The sequence below is a fragment of the Lissotriton vulgaris genome, unplaced genomic scaffold (genome assembly GCF_964263255.1).
Source record: "Lissotriton vulgaris unplaced genomic scaffold, aLisVul1.2 SCAFFOLD_1000, whole genome shotgun sequence".
In the NCBI taxonomy this organism is placed as follows: Eukaryota; Metazoa; Chordata; class Amphibia; order Caudata; family Salamandridae; genus Lissotriton; species Lissotriton vulgaris.
This window is the reverse complement of record NW_028246706.1, coordinates 223,055-244,908: the sequence shown is the minus strand read 5'-3', so window position 1 is coordinate 244,908 and position 21,854 is coordinate 223,055. Positions and strand designations below refer to the sequence as shown.

General features: G+C 44.2%; 1 protein-coding gene and 1 pseudogene across 2 annotated transcripts in view; one reads left to right on the top strand and one right to left on the bottom strand.

Annotated features, from left to right (window-relative positions):
- RBKS (ribokinase) overlaps positions 1-21,854 on the top strand; it is a 572,657-nt gene that overhangs the window by 521,224 nt on the left and 29,579 nt on the right. The gene's annotated exons all lie outside the window — the stretch shown is intronic.
- LOC147665781 (sorting nexin-4 pseudogene) lies at positions 8,586-9,987 on the bottom strand (annotated as a pseudogene).

The window sequence follows — 21,854 nt, the reverse complement described above, 5'->3', positions numbered from 1 at the left end:
CTTAGTGTATAGTTCAACTGCCAGGGCACCCTCATTGTTTTTTATACATATATCCAGGAATTCAACCCTGGTGGAACTGACAGATGACGTAAATTTTAAGTTGGGATCTCCTAGATTGATCCACAGGAGAAATTCCTCCAGGAGATCAACTGGCCCCTCCCAGATAAAAAAGATATCGTCAATGTAGCGGTACCAGCCCGCTACATTTTCGAAAAAAGGGGCCAGTTCGTTATGGATGTGGATTTCTTCAAACCTGCCTACATAAAGGCAGGCCAGACTGGGGGCACAGGTGGCCCCCATGCTGGTACCTTTGAGTTGTTTATAGTAGTCATTTTTGAAAAGAAAGATATTGTTAGTGAGAATGAGTCTCACACAGTCCACTATAAAATCTTTGTTAGCCCCACCAAGATCTTGTTTGGACAAAATATCATCGATCACTTCTGTGGTTGCCTCCTGGGGGATATTCGTGTAAAGAGACTCAATGTCTAGAGTGACCAGACACTGGGTCTCCTCACAGAAGGGCTTCCCCTCAATCAATGATATGATGTGTGCTGAATCTCGCACATAGGATTTTAGTTTACAGACAATAGGTTTAAGGAAGTGGTCAACGTATTTACTGATAGGTTCCAGTAGTGAATCTATACTGCTCACTATTGGACGCATTGGTGGGTTGACTTTATTTTTATGGAGTTTAGGCAGTCCATAGATAGCAGGAGTTCTTGGTTCAAGATTCTTAAGGAAGCAGAACTCCTCTTCACAAATGTACCCGGATTCCTTGGCATCTGTGAGGAGAGCCAAGCAGTCACTTGCTACTTTTTTCAGGCTAGTTTCAGTGGTGCGGACATAGTGTTCCTCAACCATGAGGAGACCCAGCATACGTTTCTCATAGTCTTCGGTGTCAAGAGTGGTTGTATCCTGTTTATCTACATTGCTTCGATGTAAATTGTTGTCTGTATGCTTGTGAGTATTTAAGTACTGTTGCTATTTCACCCAAAGGGAATTTCTGTCTGACTAGAGAAATGGAAGTAGAATGAGGACATAAATGCACACAAGAAGCTTTGATTGTCAGCTAATCTAATTGAAGAACCGGAATAACCCACTTACTGGGTCTCGGCGGCGGGGGAATCGCCCAAGTCTTCCATACCCTTCATACGAAGAAAAAGGAGACACAGGATCCTTCGTCTGCAGGAGGATTTATTCAAATAGCCCGGGATTTATTCAAATAGCCCGGGCTATGGAACAGAGTCCCAAGCTCGTCAGAAACAAGACAGAGGAGGCTGCCGCTTTACTCCGCAGCTTACAAACCTTTTATACTTTTTCATCTCAGTCTTTTGGCTGTTAGATCATTATTCAATCAGGGCAGTGTTTGTAGTTGATAACCAGATCCAGACGACGTTTGTAGATGGTGACCTGGTCAAGGCTTGGTACACAAATCATTGTTCACTTGGTTTGATCAAGGCTCAGTCTTTCAGGTCATTGTTTAATCACCTTGATCAAAGCCCGGTCTTTCAGGTCATTGTTTAATCACCCTGATCAAGGCCCAGCAGTCAGACCATTGTCCAGATAACCTGATCACGGTGTCAAGAATGTTTACCAGGCTGGGAGCAGGAGGTGTAAAACAAATCATTTACACAGGGTGTGAGTGTCTCAAGGCTTTCTGTTGAACTGCAAGAACAGGGGGGGTTGGGTGTGCGACAGTTCCTGGGCAGAAATGCAGGCTGCAAGATGGCTGTTGTCGTGTTAGTTAGATTTTCCTCAGGCATCAGCAAAAACGACCAGGTGGGTCATGTGGAAGTGTTTGACACTAGATGGCCATGAAAAAGCAATAGAGTCTCGGTACAAAAGATGCCGATCAGAAGAACACTTTTCCTCAGAATGGTGCTGAAAAAGTCAGATTGCTGTTTCGCAAAGTTTCCTCCGCTGCCTTCAGTAATTGGGTGTCATTCACCTTTGATTTTTAGGTCTGCTTGACCTTTTGTTGCCAATTCTTTAAAATGTACACAGAGTGGGCTTCCGCTCCACCCAGACAGGCAACACTGTCTCACCACATGCTATTAGCTGGATGGTGCATCTCTCCATCGCTGTTCGAGTGCTTGCATTGCCATGCATGAAGGACTAATTTACATCTCAACCCACACTGAATCATAACATATTCAATTCTTCATTTCATAGATGCATCGTATACAGAACACAATCTTTTTGCTTTCGTTTTTTTTACTTCTCTGGCTTTCTTAAATGTTTATTCAGAACTCAAAATGCAAGCCAGATCTACTGGATTTGCCAATGCTTGTTTGTTTGTATAGAGCCCTCCGCTTTCTTCCGGGAACTGGACAGCTCTCCATATCTGAGGCTCTACAATGTTCCCTATCTTTTGTATACTGGTCTAATAAGAACGTGTTCTAACTAGAGATATGCTAAGTTTTATTCTAGATACTTTTGAGATTTTTCCGATATCACACTTTATTACGTTTTCCCATTTTAATTTTATCTGAGGATTCTTTTTTTATTATTGTGAGATAATTTTCAGCGCATAGCTAAATTCTTTATACTAATTGAGAATCCAACGATGATGGAAAATGTATGTAGGAATCTTCTCTGCATGTTTACCTTTTAGTAGCTTTTCTATACCCATTGCTATTGTGCAGCAGAATCACGGGAACAGTTCTCTACAAAATGTATTTTATGGAGAACCCTTTTGATAGTATTAAATATGGAAACATACGACATAAATTGTCACTAAAGTTACAGATCACACACAATAGTGGAAAAGCGAAAAAACTGTGCAGTCAACAAAGGTTGTGAAAACTAGAACTTTGTCCCTTGATACCTCCAGTGCCCTGCACCAGCAGACTGGACTATTATAATGCCCTCTAGTTGGGCATTAACAAAAGCCTGGTTCGTCGTCTGCAGCTGGTGCAGAACGCATCAGCAAGGTTGGTGATGGATCTTCCAAAATACCACTCACTTTCAGCCTCCCTGAGCAAGCTGCATTGGCTTCCTTTAAATCGAAGAATTCAGTTCAAAGCACTATGTCTTACCCACAAGGCTTTGTATGGCCTAGGCCAGGATTCTATTAAAGGGCACTTCTGACGCTATGTCCCTGCCAAACAGCTTAGGTCAGCTAGTAAGATTTCTGTTGGTAGTCCCAAGGTTCAAAAAGACTAGATGGGGAGGCAGGGCTTTTTCCATTGCCCCTTCTAAGCTATGGAACTCCCTCCCTGGCGGTCTCTCTGGACAAAAGCCTCACTCTCTTTTCCGCAAGGCTCTTAAGACCTGGCTCTTTACAGGGACGTCAGTTTGAGTTTTTTCTTTTCTTTCTGTATGACAGTCCCTCCTGCAGCGCCTTAACACCTCTGGTCTAAGTTTACAATTCAGAAATCTAATATTCATTCATTCGTTCATTCATTCATTCAGCAGTGCTTAATTTGAGCCGGTTGTTTCCGGTGCTCGGCACCAGCACTTAATTGTCAACACCGGTGCTTGTGACAGTCTGCCACAAGGCGGCGCTGTCTGGCTAATATAGAGATGACCACAACAACAGTTATTATTTCAATATACATTAAGAATGACTATTACCTTCCACCCAAGCCATTCTTATAGCTTTGGAGGCCTGGAATAGTCCGAATTATCACACTTGTAAGAGTGTGATAGTAATTGTGTTATTACTATCATTGGCAGCATGGCAGGGGCAATATGTGGTGCAAGCTGCAGTGGCCTCCTGACGAGAGCTCTGGCACTTATTTTTTTTTTAAATACAAATTAAGCACTGACCAGCAGCACTCTTAGTCTTGTAGGTAGGATCCTGGGGGGTGAACAAGCCCTTTATAAACAGCCCTTCTGGGAGAATTGATGAGTTTTCCCTTTCAAGTTTACAGTGCCTTCATTCAGCTCTGTAATAACCCTAAAATGGACTCCAACAATGTTAATTTGGTGATTAAAGCTGGGGGAGCCCTCTGTGCATGCTCTCTGCAGGGAGAGGTCTTCTTTCTGGACCACCCAGACATTGGCGAAGCCTTGTTTTGAAACTCATTTTAATCCACCTTAATCCTGCCCTGTCTGGAGCAGAGCCAAGCCCTGCAGAGTCTGAAGGCAGACATTGACTGCACTCCCAGATAAAGCTGTCAGAGATGTAAACACCACATCGACATGTTGTGTGGGATAGTGCAGAGCGCCCTAACTTCAGAGACAAGGCTTAACGACATCTTGTAAACTGTTACACTGCCAGACCTAAAATGTGCTTTGCTAAAAGACCCCACGCTAATCCTGTATTTGAGACTGTTCCATCAGGTACAGTGTGTGTATTCTTCATGTTTAATTCAAAGTGGTAAATATTTAGAATACAAACATTAAAATGCACTTAAAGTGTGTAGGATTTGGCTTTAATTTTTATACATCCTAAGCCAGCCATGGGGTTAAGCAAGGTGACATTATTGTATTAATCGTTATGCAGTTTTAATCAAAGCTGGAGGTCCCCCGAACCCTGCTCTGCCGCGCCTTTCTCCTCTGGGCTGGTTGGGAACACTTGTGCCACCAAACTCAATGGTAACCTGCTTTAGCTGTGTGTTGGCAAGGTCTGTTTCAAATGCAATATATATATATATATATAGAGAGAGAGAGAGATTGGACTTTGGGTCCCCCCCCTGCTCATGATTTAATGGCTTTGTTGTCTGTCTCTCCTCCCTGCTCCTGATTCTATGGCTGGCTTCCCTATCCTTGCGTTTTCCCACCTAGCAGCATTTTGCTCTCCCGGTTTCTGATTGGATGATGTATCCTGCCACTGCTGACGTCAGACCTTGATTGGAGTGCATGGCTGGAACCATGGTCTCGTCCTCTCTCTCCCTGCTCCCCTTTTCCCCTACCATTCTCTCTTCCACCTCATTCTCTCCACCTATCATCCTCTTGCCCACCCAGATCAATTTAGGGGGTTATTTATGAGAGCCTTGCGTCATTTTTGCACCACGTAAAGAAGTACATGGGTGATGCTGGGCTCTGAATCTGATTTATGAAGCCATACAAAGCCACCCTGCATGGCTTTGAGTGGCCTCATACATTTTGAGTGAGGGGACGCAGCAGAAATCGCTGCATCGTCTTACGTTTGAGCTCGGGATGCGTTCCATGGGCATTGAGGTGTGTGTTTCCATGCAACACCTATGGATTATGACGATCCCCTAGATTTACAAAATCATGTAAACCTGGTGAGGCGTCAAATCCTTACGCCTTCCAAGGTGAGTCATAACAAGAACAATTATCAGTATTTCTCCTCGTTTTTCCTCTATGTGCTGCACACTGCAGTCCACATACAAGGAGGAAAATGCCTCTTAGGATAGTTTCTGTGCAGGTAGGTGTCCAGTCCTGCACAAAAACAACCCTACTTGCAACTGAGCTACCTTTGCACCATGGTGCAAGAATGCCTACATTGACGCTAGGCTGCCAAAATGGGGACAGCGCAGGGAGAAAGGCAGAAGGTCACTTGTTGCGCTGCCCTATGCCAAAGTTCCATAAATGAGGGCTCTAGTGTTTCTTTTTCTTAAACTTCTTGCCACTCGCTGTGCTGTTTGCGGTCAGCCATGTTAAAATGGCTTTTTGACCTTTCCAAGATGGGCTCGTGTGCGTGCAGATGCATGGCCGGCATATCCAAATGGATTTTGTTTGTTTACCAAATCTCATTCAAATCTGCTCTCTGTTGATGCATATGCATCAAAGGCAGCCATATTTGAATGAGATGTGTTAATATAAAACAAAATACATTCGCATGCACATTAAACATGGCTATCTAGGATAGCAAAATGTATTGGCAAAGCCAATAGGTTCCACAGCCAAAACCCCTTGACTTTAGCAATGCTTGTTTAGTTTGACTCTGTTCCTGTAAATCAGAGTATGGTCATCATTTTTGGCACTGCGTACTCAGTAACCACATGTTCTACTGAAGTGTGAGCTTCCAGTGATGAAGGTCTACAACAGAACACACAGGCTCTTGTCGTGTTTCTCAAAGCTTATTGCGACCCACAACTGCATAAACCACAGCATACAAAAGGATGCCTCCACAAAGTCATGGAACTCCTGACCAGTCAAGGCCCAGTGCTTGTGAAAGTCCGCCATTGGGGTTTTGTGTGTTTTAGTTTTGATGGGTGTGTTGCTCATGGGGGTGCAGACTAAGACTGTGGCCGCCCAACGACCAGTGGCGAAACAAAACGTGAGAGGGCCCCCTGCAAAGTACATGGAGGGGCCCCCCTCCATACTCAGTCAAGAGCTCTCAGGCCAGTGTACTGTGCCGAGGAGAGGGGGGGGGGCCTGGAGCTCGGGGGCCTCCCCTCACCGCGGGGGCTGCCGGGGCTTATGTTAGGCCACTGCCGACAACTCTGCTCAATAGGTTTGACAGGCGACTGGAGCAGAGTGGTCTTGCAGGGCAGAGACCCTGCACGAGGAGCTGTTGCCCAGAGGCCGGGCCCTACCCATAGGCTGATGGTTGAAGGATGCAGTGAAGATGGCAGTGGTGTGTGCTCATGCCTGGGTTGGCTCCCTGAAAGCAATGAAAAGACGTTCCATGCCACTGTGTGGCAGAGTGAGATGCCATGACAAGCAAACTGTGGCAGCAAGTGTGTTAGAATGTGGTAATTCTTGCAGGTGCGCTTGGATGGCATGAGGGCCCATCTCTTTAATGATGCTGGTTGCGACAACTGGAGGCTGACTGGAGGCACTTCTGCCTTTTCAGATCTCAGTGAATTGCAGGTAGCCTGTAATACAGACAGTTCAGGATATGGTATTTTTGGAATGTTTTCTGAGGGTGCTGTACATCTGCTGTCAGTGAGACGCCCCTATGCAGAGAATTGAAAGGGACGAAGGACCTCCTGCATCCAAGCATCCTCCTGCTAAGGGTAGCTATGGATGACTGTCTATGTAGGCCAGTCTATGAGGCTTTGAGGCCTATTCAGCAGAGACTGGACCTACTTTTAGTGGTGTACCCACTGTTCCTGGCCCTGTGGCAGTGCCAGACCTAAGATCGCTGTTGTAGAATTAGAGGCACTCGACAATGCTTAATTTGAGCCTGTGGTTTCCAGTGCTTGGCACCAGCACTTCATCGTCAGCAGCTTATAGTGCAAACTCGACCCAAATGTATTGGAGCACTTTTCATGATCACCACTTAAGGACACATTCATTTTTTGTAGGCACTGGGAGATTAGGTGTTTTGCCCAGAATCACAGGATGTTGAGCCTACGCGGAGACTCGAACCTGGTTCCCAACTCCAAAGTTCAGCAGCTCTGGCCGTTACGCCACAACATCCTCTCCCCACTTGTACGGTTTCATGGTTAGTAGTTGGTTCTGTTATAGGTGGAGATAATAGGAGCAATGGGCTGGTGCAAGCTGCATCCTGATGAGAGTTCTGGCACTTATTTTTTCACAAATTAACCAATAGACGATGGCTGTGAAAAACAAGGGGCAAGATGAAAGATATGAGGGACAACAAGAAACCATCGCGGAAATGGAGCTTGGACTCTTGAGAAACCCAGGATATCTGTGAAAAGCTGCAAAAAAGTTTCTTGTGGAGCAGCTATGTATACAAATATGGCCTTCAGGGATACAGAAACAGAGAAGTGGCACAAACAAAGATGCTCAAGCCGTATACTGGGGCACCATCATTGACACTGATGACACCGCCGACGTGAACCATGACAGGAGAATTCTCTGGTACCTCAGGCTAATATCCCAGATGATGGAGAGGATGGTAAAAGGGATATTTCCATATTTGATCCAGAGGAAATCTTCGATCCATGATTGTTCGGGTGGATACACTCTGGGAGGGTAGCGTAATATGGTTTAAAAACCACAGTCTGCAGAAGGTGCTCAATAAGGACGTTTGCGCAGGCTCTGGCTGAGTGCACAGTATAGAGGAGGTTGCACAGACATCAGAAAGGACCCTCACATATTGGTCTTTGTATCAAAGTTCATGGTAAATCAGAGAGAAGGCAAGATTGGTCCTTGTAACTCCTGTGAGGAGCACGGAAGCACAGTTTTTGGAACTCACTATCACTTCTTCAGTCCTCCATAGAAGAGGATCTTTTGAGCGATCGGGTGAAGTGGCTACATCTCTTCCATTCAATTGGCGTAGTCTTGGGGTACTTAACCCTTTCTGTGCTGATGACGGAACCGCTCCGTCATCAGCCGTGGTGGCGCTGTGCTGATGACGGAGCGGTTCCGTCATTGGCCCGCCCGACGCGCCTGCGCGGCGCTGATTTCACACCTGCGCGCTGCTGATTTCGCGCCTGCGTGGCGCTGATGTCATGCCTGCGCGACGCGGTCTATTAAGTGGGCGGGGTCATGACGGAACCGCTCCGTCATGAGCACAGCTCTACCGCAGCTGGTGACGGAGCGGTTCCGTCACCAGCATGGGCATGCCGCGCGGCCCCGCCCGCCCCTTGGCGCTGCAGCGGAATAGCCGCCGCAGCGATGCGGTTAATCTCCCTGTGCCTAACAAAAATGAATGTGTCTATCTGTAACGATACTGGTGCTCATGTAAAGCGCTCTGATACCCGATATCTTCGGGTCTAGTTTGCGCTATTTAAATCTCTCTCTCTCTCTCTCTTTCTCTATGGCTCTCTCTCTCTCTCTCTTTCTCTATGGAACTCTCTCTCTTTCTCTATGGAACTCCATTCGCTGAACACTTTTCCATAATTGCCATGTACTTTATTCACGCCATACAAGCGGTCTGCAACTCTAGCGCGGACTCGCAGGAGTTGTGATATGACAGACTGCAGTTCACCGCTGTAATGTTTTAGTTCAGAAAATCTCTTGTCAGGGTTCCTCACTCTAAACGTTGCATTGATGGCTTTTAATCTCGAATCTTCCTTAGTTTGGAACCCTGTCTCATTGACTGCTTCCTTCCATCCACTTTCCTGTGCTAAAAAGGAGTAAAAGATTTTGTCTTGGCACAGAATTGAGTGAGAGGCCACCCGCAGCAGGAAGTTTTCCAAACCAATCCTTCGTCTTTCCAGAAAGTCTGGATCCATGTTATCAGCTGATAGCTTATGCCAAACAAACTCAGCTCGTTTTTCTGGCAAAGGTGGCACCACAACGCTAGGGTAGTTCACTAGCAAGTAATTCCGTAAAAGTTCAACAGGTAGATTCATCAAAGACCCGTTTTGCGAGTCTTTAATAGCGATTCATAAGGAATCGCTATTACAGACTCGCAAAACGGGATTCATGTAGGAATCGCAAAATAAATTGCGATTCCTACACATTCCTTATTTGCGATTAGCAAATTGCTAATCGCAAATAAGGAATAACTCCCCATTCATTCCTGTGGGCCTAAAGGCCCATAGGAATGAATGGGGAGTATTCCTTATTTGCGATTAGCAATTAGCTAATCGCAAATAAGATAGCGATTTCAAGGGTGCCAGGGGTGTCCAAAGGACACCCTGTAGCACCCCTGAAATGCAAATTTAAACAGGTGTTGCGCACACACATGTCCAAAGGACATGTGTGTGTAACATGCAACAGAAAAAAATGCACTAAAGTGCTTTTTACAATTTTTTCGCTATTTACCACAAAGTCAGACTTCGTGGTAAATAGCGACCAAATATTGCGAATTCGCAATTTCCAATTAGTTAATGAATTGCATTTAAGGAATCTCTAATAGAGATTCCTTAAATCCAATTCCTCACAAATATGCAATTTCGCTAATAGCGATTTTTGCATTTGGGATGATGAATCCCAAATGCAAAAATCGCACTCGCAAAGGGCCAGAGTCTCAGAATCTGGCCCTTTGCGAGCGCTATTTAGCTTCATGAATCGGGCTGCAAATTTGCTGTACCGCCTCCAAAGAGAGTCTGGGGGAGAATTCTGTCCTTCGTTTACAGGGTCCACGGACCTAGTCTCTACAAGGTATGCAGTGTACGTTTCTTGCATATTATTGGCATTTCTCCCAGTTCGTTTTTCGGCTTCTGAAACGCTGATCTCAATTTTTTTCAGTAAACAATTTTCCTCTATCATCTTGAGACGAAACTCTGGTTTCTCGCTCTTTGATGATGTGTGTGGTCAGGCAAGTTTCAATATGGCTCGTTCGTTGGCAGCCCAAGGTAGGGTGCAGGTAAACTCCCTAGGACCAGACAGTCGCAGAGGATTTTGAGTTCTTCTGACTGATAGCCTCCAATCCATGCGCAAACTCTCAGTGTTTGCTCTGCCAGAGTTTGCGCTCACACTCGTACCAGGCAGAAGTGTTTTGAATTTCTGCTATACCCCCTGCTGTGTCACCAGCCCTGGCCCCTAGGCAGAGATCCACTTTGGGCGGGCCTTTGATGTAAATAAATAAATAATTCTTCACCTGCCCTGGCTCCTTGTGTGATGTGGGAATGGTAGGGTCCTTGTGTTCGTCCAGGCGAGCTCTGTGCTCTATGTACTATTTTCAAAAGGCACAAGCCAGAGCCTGTAACTTGTCAATTACCTGAAGTGGCAGCTGTGACTGAGGATTCTGCAGCCTGTCAGTGCTGATAGAGTGATGTATGCGGTTGGAGGGGTGACGGACGTATACCAATGAAATTTTATAGGCAGTACTTTAGATGGAAACATAGAGAAAGTGCTGCTACTTATTATCTACAGTACCTATTCGCTCCTCCGAAGTGCTGCTGCTCTCCCAATAAATGTATTACAGCAGTGCTGAGAAGTGCAGATGCTCTTTCTTTTAAATTAAAGTAGTGCAGGTACTCAGTACCAGACACCATCTGCTCACTGCGTCTCTGGCACCCTCACGGCCTTCCACAGACATTTGGCGTGCTGCGTGCAGCCTGAGGGGCACGGCTGCCCTTGCGACCCAGAGACTTTGCCTTTGAACATCCTCAGCGACTCTGCTGCCCAGTGGCCACTGAGCATTTGCCCATCTAATTGACACGTTTTGGCTTCGGTGGTCCCCCAATCTCTCTCCCTCCTTGCTCCTGTGGCTGCCCCCCTCTGCTCTGCTCCTCTATGGCCACCATTTTGCTGCTGCTCTCAGCCGCTTCCTTCTCCTGACCCTGGCCCACCATCTTGTCCGTTCCCTCGGCCTTTACCCTTCTCCCTCGTTTCCCCCTTGACGATCCTCAAATGTTTCTGATCTGCCTTTTTTCCATACCCCAGTATACCTCCCACCCTCCCTACTCCCACCCAATTCTACTATTTGTATATATATGTATATAGAGATAACTCTAATCACTAGTATATGCTGTAGACCATTGTACTCTCTACCATTCCTATGTGACTCTTAGAGTATATCCATTCGTATCCCTTCCCTATGTATATAGAGATAACTCTAATCACTAGTATATGCTGTAGACCATTGTACTCTCTACCATTCCTATGTGACTCTTAGAGTATATCCATTCGTATCCCTTCCCTATGGATATAGAGATAACTCTAATCATTAGTATATGCAGTAGACCTTTGTACTCTCTACCATTCCTATGTGACTCTTAGAGTAAATCCATTTGTATCTCTTTCTTGAGTGACTTTACTATCTGTACATTTGCAATTTTTCTTTCTGTTTGAATCTCTTCCTTGTGTGACTTTACATCTTGTACATTTGCATTTTTTTCTGTTTGTATCTTTTATGTAACGCATGTAATCCTAAATCCTTATGTTTTGCAACTGGTTCCTATGTAAAGCACTTCGGGTAAAGTTTGCGCTATGTAAAATCGCATTAAATAAATAAAATAAAATAAAAAACATGAAGAAGTTTGGATTTAATGATCACTCTGGTAAGGTTTTTGTATCATGGAATGGCAATTTTACACAGGAGCAAGCGGTGTGAATTATCTGCGTTGCAAGCAGGTGTTAAGTGTAGGATGAGAGGAGATTCCACAAGTGTGAGAGCGTTTTTGAAGAAGTGTTTTGAAGGAGTATGTACATGGAGGCAAATTTACCCGTGTTGCTTCTGGCACCTGTTGAGGAGAACTGCACTTCCATTTCTGGTACTTTGCAGTAGTTTTAAGATAATCTTAAAGTTTCTCATTGCTCAAATGGGTGTCATTTCTGTTATTATTTTTTCCCTCGTCTTCATTGCTTGATTTTGCTCGTGAGAAAGTGTCACTCATAGTCGTTGAATGTCACTCATAATGACATTGAAATTCTGAAAATGTCACACATAAGTAATCTGAAACCTTGGCAGCTATGCGCAGTATGTTTAATTGGAGAGTAATTGGAGAGTACCAGCACTTCTCAAGAGTGACTAGTACGTTTAATTACAGAGTACCGGCACTTCTCAGAAACAAGCAGGCACTCTGGTACAGGGCGCCTGCTCTTCAATTTTTCCATTTGTAGCTTTGGAAGGCATAGGTAGGTAACATGCCTCAATCTACTGTACACTTTTTAAGGACGAGCACAGGAAGTGATTTGTTTTTGCTTGTTTCGTCCTACGTAAGTTCTTTCACACCCAATTCCAGAGCTCCGCTTAGCAGTGGGCTGCCTGTGGAGGAGAAGTTGTGAGCTTCAGCTGACTATCAGTGGCGATACTATGTGTTTTTCGGACCTCTTTCAGGTGCTCGCCGTCTTTTTCCCCAGGACCCACCACGGGCGGCAATCTGAAGGATAACCCCGGGCGCTGCAAGCTCTAGCTACGCCTCTGTTGCATGGTGAATTTATAAGTGCTTGGGTTTTGGCGCAGTGATTAGATAAGGACATAGAACTGGCTGGGTGATTGGAGGACTGCATAGGTAGTACCAGGGAGATTACTGGACTGCATAGGCAGTCCTCAATGGATTGCTGTAGTGCATGTGTTAGTGACTGGTTTACTAAAAAAATATTGGGGTTCTGCCCAATCACCCACCCATACCTGAGCAAGGAAGTAAAGAAATTGATACTGAAGGATCAATCTAACATTTAATTGCACACAAGATATAATTAATTATCCTGTTGGTGACAAATATTAGAAATCGTTAATGTACACAAGTTTATAATAACATATATACGTGTCAAAAGACAAGGTGGCGCACAAAGAATTAAATAATATGAACAATTACTATATATATACACAAAAACTGTACAACCATGTAACAACCTAGCTAGCATTCATCTATGTACAATACTACATACAATATATATATACAACACATCTACAATATATACACAACATATACAACAACCTATATATATATATATATATATATATATATATATATATATATATATATATATATATATATATATATATATATATATATATATGTATGTGTGTGTACCCTAAAAAAATATAAACAAAATTCTCACAGTATCCACTCAAAAATCTAGGTGGAATACATCAAAGGAAGTCCTAAACGCGCCGGAGGTATAACTCCTATAAGAAACCTATTTATCAAGGCGCATCAAATCAAATTGAACATTTTTGGGGACTCCTTAACAGAAAGGTGTTGACGCAGTCGCGGTCGCGTTTCAGCCAGTCGTCTCTTATGGCTTCATCAGGACAAGGGTACTAAAGCAATAGTAAAAACATATATTATACTTAAAAAAATTTAGCTGCCAATCAGACTCTCACACGTCTCCGATAATGCAGTGCCATGCACCAGGTGACCAAGAAAGGGAAAGCAGAAAGAAGTAGATATAAATCTCAACACCCACTAAAAGGAAGAAAAAGACAGTGACACACCCAGATACTACCACTATGTGGTCACCAAACTTATTCCTCCACCAGAAGTTTGTGGTGTAGAAACTAGGAAAAACACTCCAAAGCACTCCAAAAAACATGCAAGCGAGGGTGAGGAATCCAAGCACTCCAAGCATAACAGGGCTGTAGGTACCTTCAAACTTAGTTCAAAGGGGACAATATCCAATCCCAGGTCACGGGACGGATTCCCCTTTCGGTACAACCTCCACGTGCCCCTAAAAGGAAAAACAAATACACCCTTTTCAACATTTATGTAGGTGGAGACCTGAGATACCACATACCTAAAAGGGGCTACAGGCGCCCACTAACGATATCCAACGGTTCGGTCCGTCACTTTATTTACACAGCGGTGATTAAATCACAGCTTTCCTTCCTAATGTACACACAAAGAGTCGGACATAACAAAAAAAAAAGGGCAAAGAAGGACCCCTATTAGTCACGATGGTCCGTGAAGCATTTCCCTGTATAGGTGTGAAGAAAACAATACTCCTATAATCATAGCATATTAGAAAGGCCGTGGAGGAGGGAATTACCTCAAACGACAGTCAGGGAAATTCTAACAGCGTCTCTCAGCTCCTGCCGCCGTAAGCATCCGCGATGTGTTAGTGACTGGGTCATTGCATGAGTACATGGGTAGTGACTGGATGATTAGAGTGCTGCAAGGACAGTGCATGGTGATTTTATAACTGTTTGGGTTTTGGTGGAGTGATTGGATAAGAACATAGTGCTGGCTGGGTGATTGGAGGAGTGCATGGGTAGTGACAGAGGGCTTTCTGGAGTGCATGGGTACTACGTGGGTAAATGGAGGAGTGAATCAGTAGTGTGTAGGTGGTTAGAGGTCTGCATGGAAAGTATTTAGAGGATTGTAGCAGTGCATGTGTTAGTGCCTGGGCCATTCCATGAGTACATGGGTACTGACTGGAAGATTAGAGTACTGGAAGGAGAGTGCATGGTCAATGTATAAGTGCTTGGGTTTGGTGGAGTGATTGGATAAATACATGGTGCTGGCTGGGTGATTGAAGGAGTGCATGGGTACTGACAGGGCGATGGCTGGACTGCATGGGTAATGCTCAGGGTATTGTAGCAGTGCATGTGTTAGTGCCTGGGCAATTCCGTGAGTACATGGGTACTGACTGGAAGGAGAGTGCAGTGTCAATTTATAAGTGCTTGGGTTTTAGTGGAGTGATTGGATAAATACATGGTGCTGGCTGGGTGTTTGAAGGGGTGCATGGGTACTGACAGGGCGATGGCTGGACTGCATGGGTAGTGCTCAGGGTACTGTAGCAGTGCATGAGTTTGTGCATGGGTCATTGTATGGGTGCATGATTAGAGTACTGAAAGGAGTGTGCATGGTGAATTTATAAGTGCATAGGTTTTGGCGGAATGATTGGATAAGTACACACATGTCACATGGGTCCCGCCCCCTCCCTTCACCATTGTGCAAACACGCCCCCTGGCAGGTTTTAAGTTGAGGGATTAATTCCTCTTGAATCCTAAGGTTCCCTGGGGGCCAACTAACCCCCCAGGTACCTCCAGTAAGTGCCACGGAGATGTGTTGCAGAGAGGTGGTCCAAGGCCACACCCCTTTTTACACCTCTCTACAACGCAGCTCTGTGGCGCTTACTGATTGGCTAGTTGGAACCAAGGGACCCTCAGGATTCAAGGGGACTTAATCCCCCAATTTACAATACGCCAGAGGGCCCGTTTGCACAGTGGAGAAGGGAGGGGGTGGGGCCTGATGTGACAAGTGTGCAAACGAACCTGTGGCACGTTTTAAGTTGGGGGATTAAGTCCCCTTGAATCCTGAGGGTCCCTGGGGCCCAACTAGCCCACCAGGTACCTACAGAAAGTACCACAGAACTGCGTTGCAGAGAGGTGGTCCGAGGCCATGCCCCTTTTTCACCTCTCTGCCAAGCAACTCTGTGGCGTTTACTGAAGGTACTTGTGCACGACCACATCTGCATCCGTGTCACGTTTGGTGCTACTCTCATGTTAACAACCAAGCCTAAGTTTTTAGCCGCTCTGACCATCTTGGCACTAATTCCAATCCTTAATCATTGATTGGTTGTCGTAACCCTGCGTCACCGTCAACGCTTGGCACTTTTCACTCATTCACATCCCAGCCCATTGCCCATTCAGGCCACGCGCACGTTCCATCATGTCCCCTCACGGACAATTCCCTTGTTGCAAGTAATTCGCCTTAATTTTATAGGCACTCTGTTCAGTGTCACCAGACATCACCTCACTAGTCTCACCTTTCTGGTCGGTTTGCACTCAACCACGTGCATGATGTGTCGTCTTCACAATAGGGTGGTACCTGACTGCCCTTTAACACCATCGCTGCTTGACATATTTTTCTTCTGTGCTGAGGACCAATATAAATGGGTGTCGTCATGACGAGCTGAGCTCGTCATGAGCACGGAAGGGGTTAACTGACTTGATGTTGTACGGTTTTGTATTAGATGTTATCTAATCGCCTTCCATTCTCCTCATTTCCAACAGGCTATTTTCATTGATTCAGGCTTGTAATTTAACTGTCCTGATGATGATCCTATTATCGTTTTAATGGATCGAAACATCGTCGACTAATGTAAACAGTTTGCACGTTAATCGCACTTGATAAAAGAAGTGCACTTACTGTTTCTCTAAGCTTGTGAAAAATTGTGCTCAATATTCCACAAGCTACCCCGTCTTGCCTGATATGGTTTTGTCCTAAATTTATTTGTCATGTATTCATGTAGGATGCAGGATTGTGTCCCACATTATTGCTGTGTTTTGTATTTTTATTCTTTGATATTTTTGATTTATTAAATTGATTGTCCGGCTGGACGCTCGCAATATAGTACCTATTCAAGTCTATATTTATCCTAATTACGTTATTGTTTCGTTTAAGGACCACTGTTCTAATACTAAACTGTTACCCAAGGTCCTTTCCTACCTTCAGGGTTCCCTTGTGTTTGTAAAAATCTACTAATTATGTATGGCATCTGCCTGAATAGGTGAAACCGAAGATACGGATTGGGTGTGTGTTTTTGATATCCCTTCAATTGATATGGATGTAATTGAAGATTTAGCTAAGGGACAAAGACCCTGGTGTAGGTGTGCTCTGTAAGGTCCTTCTTTTATTTCATTTGTAATGTGGGTACATGGCATGAATCACAGAAGCCTTTGAGCATTTTCTGTGCCGATGAAGTTGCTGCTCAGACATAGCTAATATTGTTAAGAAACAGAGTATAGTGCCCGGCCCAAAGTTTGTCAGAAAAGGTTGCTAATTAATGGCCGTTTTGTGGAATACCAGGGCTACCTAGTCTTGATCCCACTTCATGCCTCCTTCCTTCACCACTTCCTGTCCCTTTATTTCACTCTCAAAGTGTCTTTTTCTTCCTCAGCCTCCCCCCTTCTCATTGTTTTCCTGTCTTTCTCTTCCTTCTTCTTTATTGCGACGTTCTCTCTCTTGCTCCGGGTTAAAAGCTGAAGTTAAAATATGTCTACATCCCCTAAAACGAGTTACGGTGCCCACTAACTCCAACAACTGCATGCATTACGCACTGCCATCGTTAAATCACTTTACCCCCTCGGGGACCTTCTGTTTGGTCAGTTTGGTGGTGGCACATCTCACAACACGAAGTCCAGGACTTCTTTCCCATACCTTCTAGGCAGACTCAGTATTTCAGAATTTGTTGAAATTTTTCTGTGATTTGGAAAGATACGCCACAGGTCGGTAAGACTGTTGAAAAAAAGGACATGTTTCAAAAGACCCATGGGACGTTGACCATTTGGAGAACTGATGTTCAACCAAGTCCCCACCTTGTGGGAGACCACAGAGTTTTGAAATCCGACAGGTCATCTTTGAAAACAAGGGCGAGGTTGCACAAAAAGTGTTTAAAAGTAGCGAAAGCAGGAACTGAAACTGTCTGTCTCACACTTGGTGTGCATCCCTGCAGACTATGATCGACACTGGCCATGTGGCAATAAGAGTCTTTCCTCTAAAATCTAGTTATATTGCAATGGCAATTTAAGTTTTTGTAGCTAATATTTTTAAATGTGTAAAGATATGTGGTCAATCATTTGTGACCATTGGCTAAGCACGTGTGCATTGATGCCCTGAATCCATAAAATGAAAACGTGTGTGTGTGTTTGTGTTATTTATTTATATGGGTGATTCGTTTTGCACAAACATGCCACTATGAGGTCTGTTGAGAGCACATTGTCAGATTCATCATACAATTTGAACGATAATGAAGGTTTGATATGGGGCTGGGCGGTAATGGAAAATAATAGCATTCATGGTAGTGGTAAATCTGTTGAAGGAATTGCTATTAATGGAGAAACCTGAATGGAAAAAGTAAATCCTGGTCCAGATTTAATTGGAAAGATGGAAAATTCATTACAGCTCTTATTAAAAAATATCTAGAAATGAAAAATGTTCCCTTGGATTCCAATCTGTTTGTAGTTGTCATGGAATGAAACCTCACCCCTCACTTTGGGCCTACTGGCCTCCAAGGGCTGGTGTGGAGGTACTCTTATCCTGACGCTTCAGTAGATCAGCCATCTTGGCATGGTATTGGATAACACCTGCTGGTAAAGAAGCTAAGTGAGTTAGGCGCTAACTGCTAAGGTCTCTGTGTCACGGGTTCGAATCCTGGACTTCTCAGCCTTCCACCCTTCAAAGGTTGAGAAATTGAGCACCGTTGAACTAAGTCATACAAACTGTTATCTGCGTTGCTGTGAAATTGAAAAATTGTGATATCAATGCTTTATAAAAGTACATTTTATTTGTATTCCGTTTGGATGCTCAGCAAACACATAAAATCTTAAGAGATTTATCAGGACGATAAGAAGATACCTAACATTTCAAAAATAATAAAAATTATAGGCAAGATGTATCTGAATCTGGGTGCGACTTCTTAAACATCGTGGCTAAAAAAACATTATCTGTGATATCATGATGGAATTTCAGTCACCATCCAGAAAGTACAAGCTTTGGTATTTAAAGACAAAGATAGTGGCATCAAAGGGCAGAACCATAAGGCAACATGCAGACAAGCATTTAGTCAATAGATGGGAGTTGATGTCATGGGGATTACCCCTTGTCACACCCTTAGCCTCTCTACAACCACTGATTTTCTGCTGAGGGGTAGAGTAACCAGAATCAATTAGAGTTTAAATTGCAAGAGCCATTGCAATTAAATTAATGAATAACCTCAAAGCGATAATGGTGCATGTACAAAAATAATTATTTATGCACCCAAACGATTAAATGGACCGCACATGAACACAAGCGCCACAATATCTGATAAATTTCAAGATATTTATTATAGAGCAACTCAATTGCTATTGTAATGAACATAGGTTGCGCGCAAAAGGAAAAGTGAAAGGATAGAATAGTGCTGTTGGGAAGTGAGATGGTGAATCAAAGAATAAGATATAGACAATTTAACAAATTTTTAAATACTGATAACCAAGATCAGTTTCAGCAAGCCCGTAAAAAGGATTTACAAGTAATCTGTAAACTTTCAGTGTGAACTAAATGCAAATTCCAATGCCATGGTAAGGTAAATTGCAGGTCTTGATCAAGGGAGAGCGTTGACGTTTCGACTCGACTGTGCAATCAGGGATTTGAACCTTTGCTGCGAGTCTTCATCAGGACTGTGTTTGAGAGCAACCTAGACCTGCAGCCAAGCCTGGCTAAATAGGTATGGTTAGTGAAGAGTGCCAAGAGGCTCAATGTCGCCACAGTACAATTAATCCGGTGTGCTCCAGGCACATCACCAGATGTGTATTTCATCCAGGATCTGAGAATGCCCCTATCATATTCAGGAGGCCTCAGTGTTGTCGTCTGCCGCTCCCTCTGGATGCTGGCAGCAGGGAGGGAGCTAACCAGGTCCGGTTGACTTTAGGGGCTACCCCATTATCGATAATGGAGGGGTAGAGTAAGACAAAAAGGAAAACCGTAAAAGTAAACAGAACTTCTGGTGCTATGTTTACTTGCCAAATAACAAGCTTCTTGTTACCCCAATTGACATCTATAGTACAATAGCTAGTTAAGGAGGTTGTGGTTCCCAGTGCACCATATTTGGTTGGGCGGGGTGGGTGTTCGGTGACCTGATAAACTTGGAATCCTGGCCGCAGCTTAACATTCTGTGAGGCGAGGCATTGTGGCCTAGTGGCTAGAGCTGTTGACCTTGGAACAGGGGAGCCAAGCTTGAATTCAAGCCTCCGTTCAACATCTTGCGTTATGGGCAAGTCATTTAAGTTATCTGTGCCTAAAAAAATGTTTTAACGTGTTCTGGTTCTCCTGTAAAGCGCTCTAAGGCCCTGCTCTCAGGCTTGTGTTATATAAAACTGAAAAAAAATAAACTTCTATACCGTTTATGGGGGATATGGAGGGTGTGCTACCTTTTAATGTGAGTTTTAAGTCTACACAAGCAGTGGGAGTTTGTGAAAAAGTTATGGCTGGCAAAGGACTCTGGGTATGTAAGTTCCTGAAAATTTCAGTTTGGCGCATACCAAGGATAGTAGGATGCCTTTAAAAAGGCAGCATGGCGAAGGGCATAGACTTTTATTTAGGGGTGCCATACAAGGCAAGTGGGTGTTAGTCCAAAGTTACATCTACGTTTTCTTACAGTTTCCTCTGGCTGTGACGACTGCTGAGGAGGCAACTTTACTAAAGAACTGTATTGTACTATATAGACTTCTCGTTATATTTAATGGTAATGGTCCCTGGCGGGGAGTCAAGACAAACTCATCTATTGACCACTGATCGCTGTGGGTAGTAATGAAAAAATGTATATAAATATCTAGATGTTATAGTTGATAAACAATGTAAAAGGGTCGGACCACCATAGCCAATATGTGGTTTGTGCACTCTTATTAAGTAGAAGGTGGCGTATATTGAACAACACCTGTTGCCTTTATCTAGGCATATAAGGGTAACGTGTTTAATTTGCAAACAAAATAAGTTCTAAGGCCCATTATACTGAGTGCTTCGCCATTGTCTGCCAACCAAGAAAAGTAGATAAGGCAAAGTTGAGCATTGACCATCTCACATGCTGCCAAAGAAGGAGGTGGGGGAAGAGATGGTTACAGCAGAGACTGTCCCTCTGCCCCCAGGAACCACATGTAACAGTAGTGCAGGTAGACCACAGCATGTCTCATCCACATCCCAGCAAGCAAGAGAAGAACAAGTTAAGATTGCAGAGAGTCTTATCTCCAACAACCACGACAAGTGAGAGAAGTGTGTGGTAAAGCACTACAAGAGTTGTAAGAGATGCACCACTCCCACCATCCAAGCTAAGAGAAGAGTCAAGCACAGAAGTTCACCTTCTGCTGATCAAGACAAGCACAAGAAGGGCAGATGACCACAGCATGTCTCATCCACATCCCAACAAGTAAGAGAAGAACAAGTTAAAGTGCAGAGTGTCTTATCTCCAACAACCAAGACAAGTGAGAGAAGTGTGGGGTAAATCTCAGGGCTAGCTTTTAGAGATTCACAACTCCCACCAGGCAAGCTAAGAGAAGAGTCCAGCACAGAGGTTCACCTTCTGCCAATCAAGACAGGCCTTAGAAGGGCAGATAAAGCATAACATTTGCCTTTGCAAACACAGAAAGGAGGAGCATAGACAGATCAGCTTTTTGTTGTAAATCCACAATGCATTTTTTCACTAAAGAGGGCAACAAAAGGAGACTGCAACAACACAACAATAATAGACATCACAAATTATGTTATTTTATAGGAAATTAATCTTGTATTCCTTCTTTTCTTGCACATAAAGATAGGGACATGAGAACAGCCAAGGACCCAGCCAAAGACACAGCCAACACGTTTGCCATGCACGCCATTACAAGTAAGAGAACAGTTTACAGACCAGAGCGTCTCATCTGCAACAACCACAGCATGCCAGAGAAGAGCAGACGGACCACACCATCTCCAATCCACATGCTGATAAGTAAGAGAGGAACTAGTTAGAGCACAGAGAGCTGGTTGTGAACAGAGTGACTCACTACCCCCTCTCCTACCAAGACCAGAAAAGCTCAGAGCAGAGCATCGAATGTTATACACCCTGCTAACCAAGACGTGTTAGCAAAGAGCACGTAGAACACACCACGTCTCATCCACATCAATTAAAGCAGAGCGTCTCACTACCAACAATCAAGATCAGCAAGAGGACAGCGGGATTGGTCACAGACCATCCCACATCCACTTCTACCAACGAAGATAAGCACATGA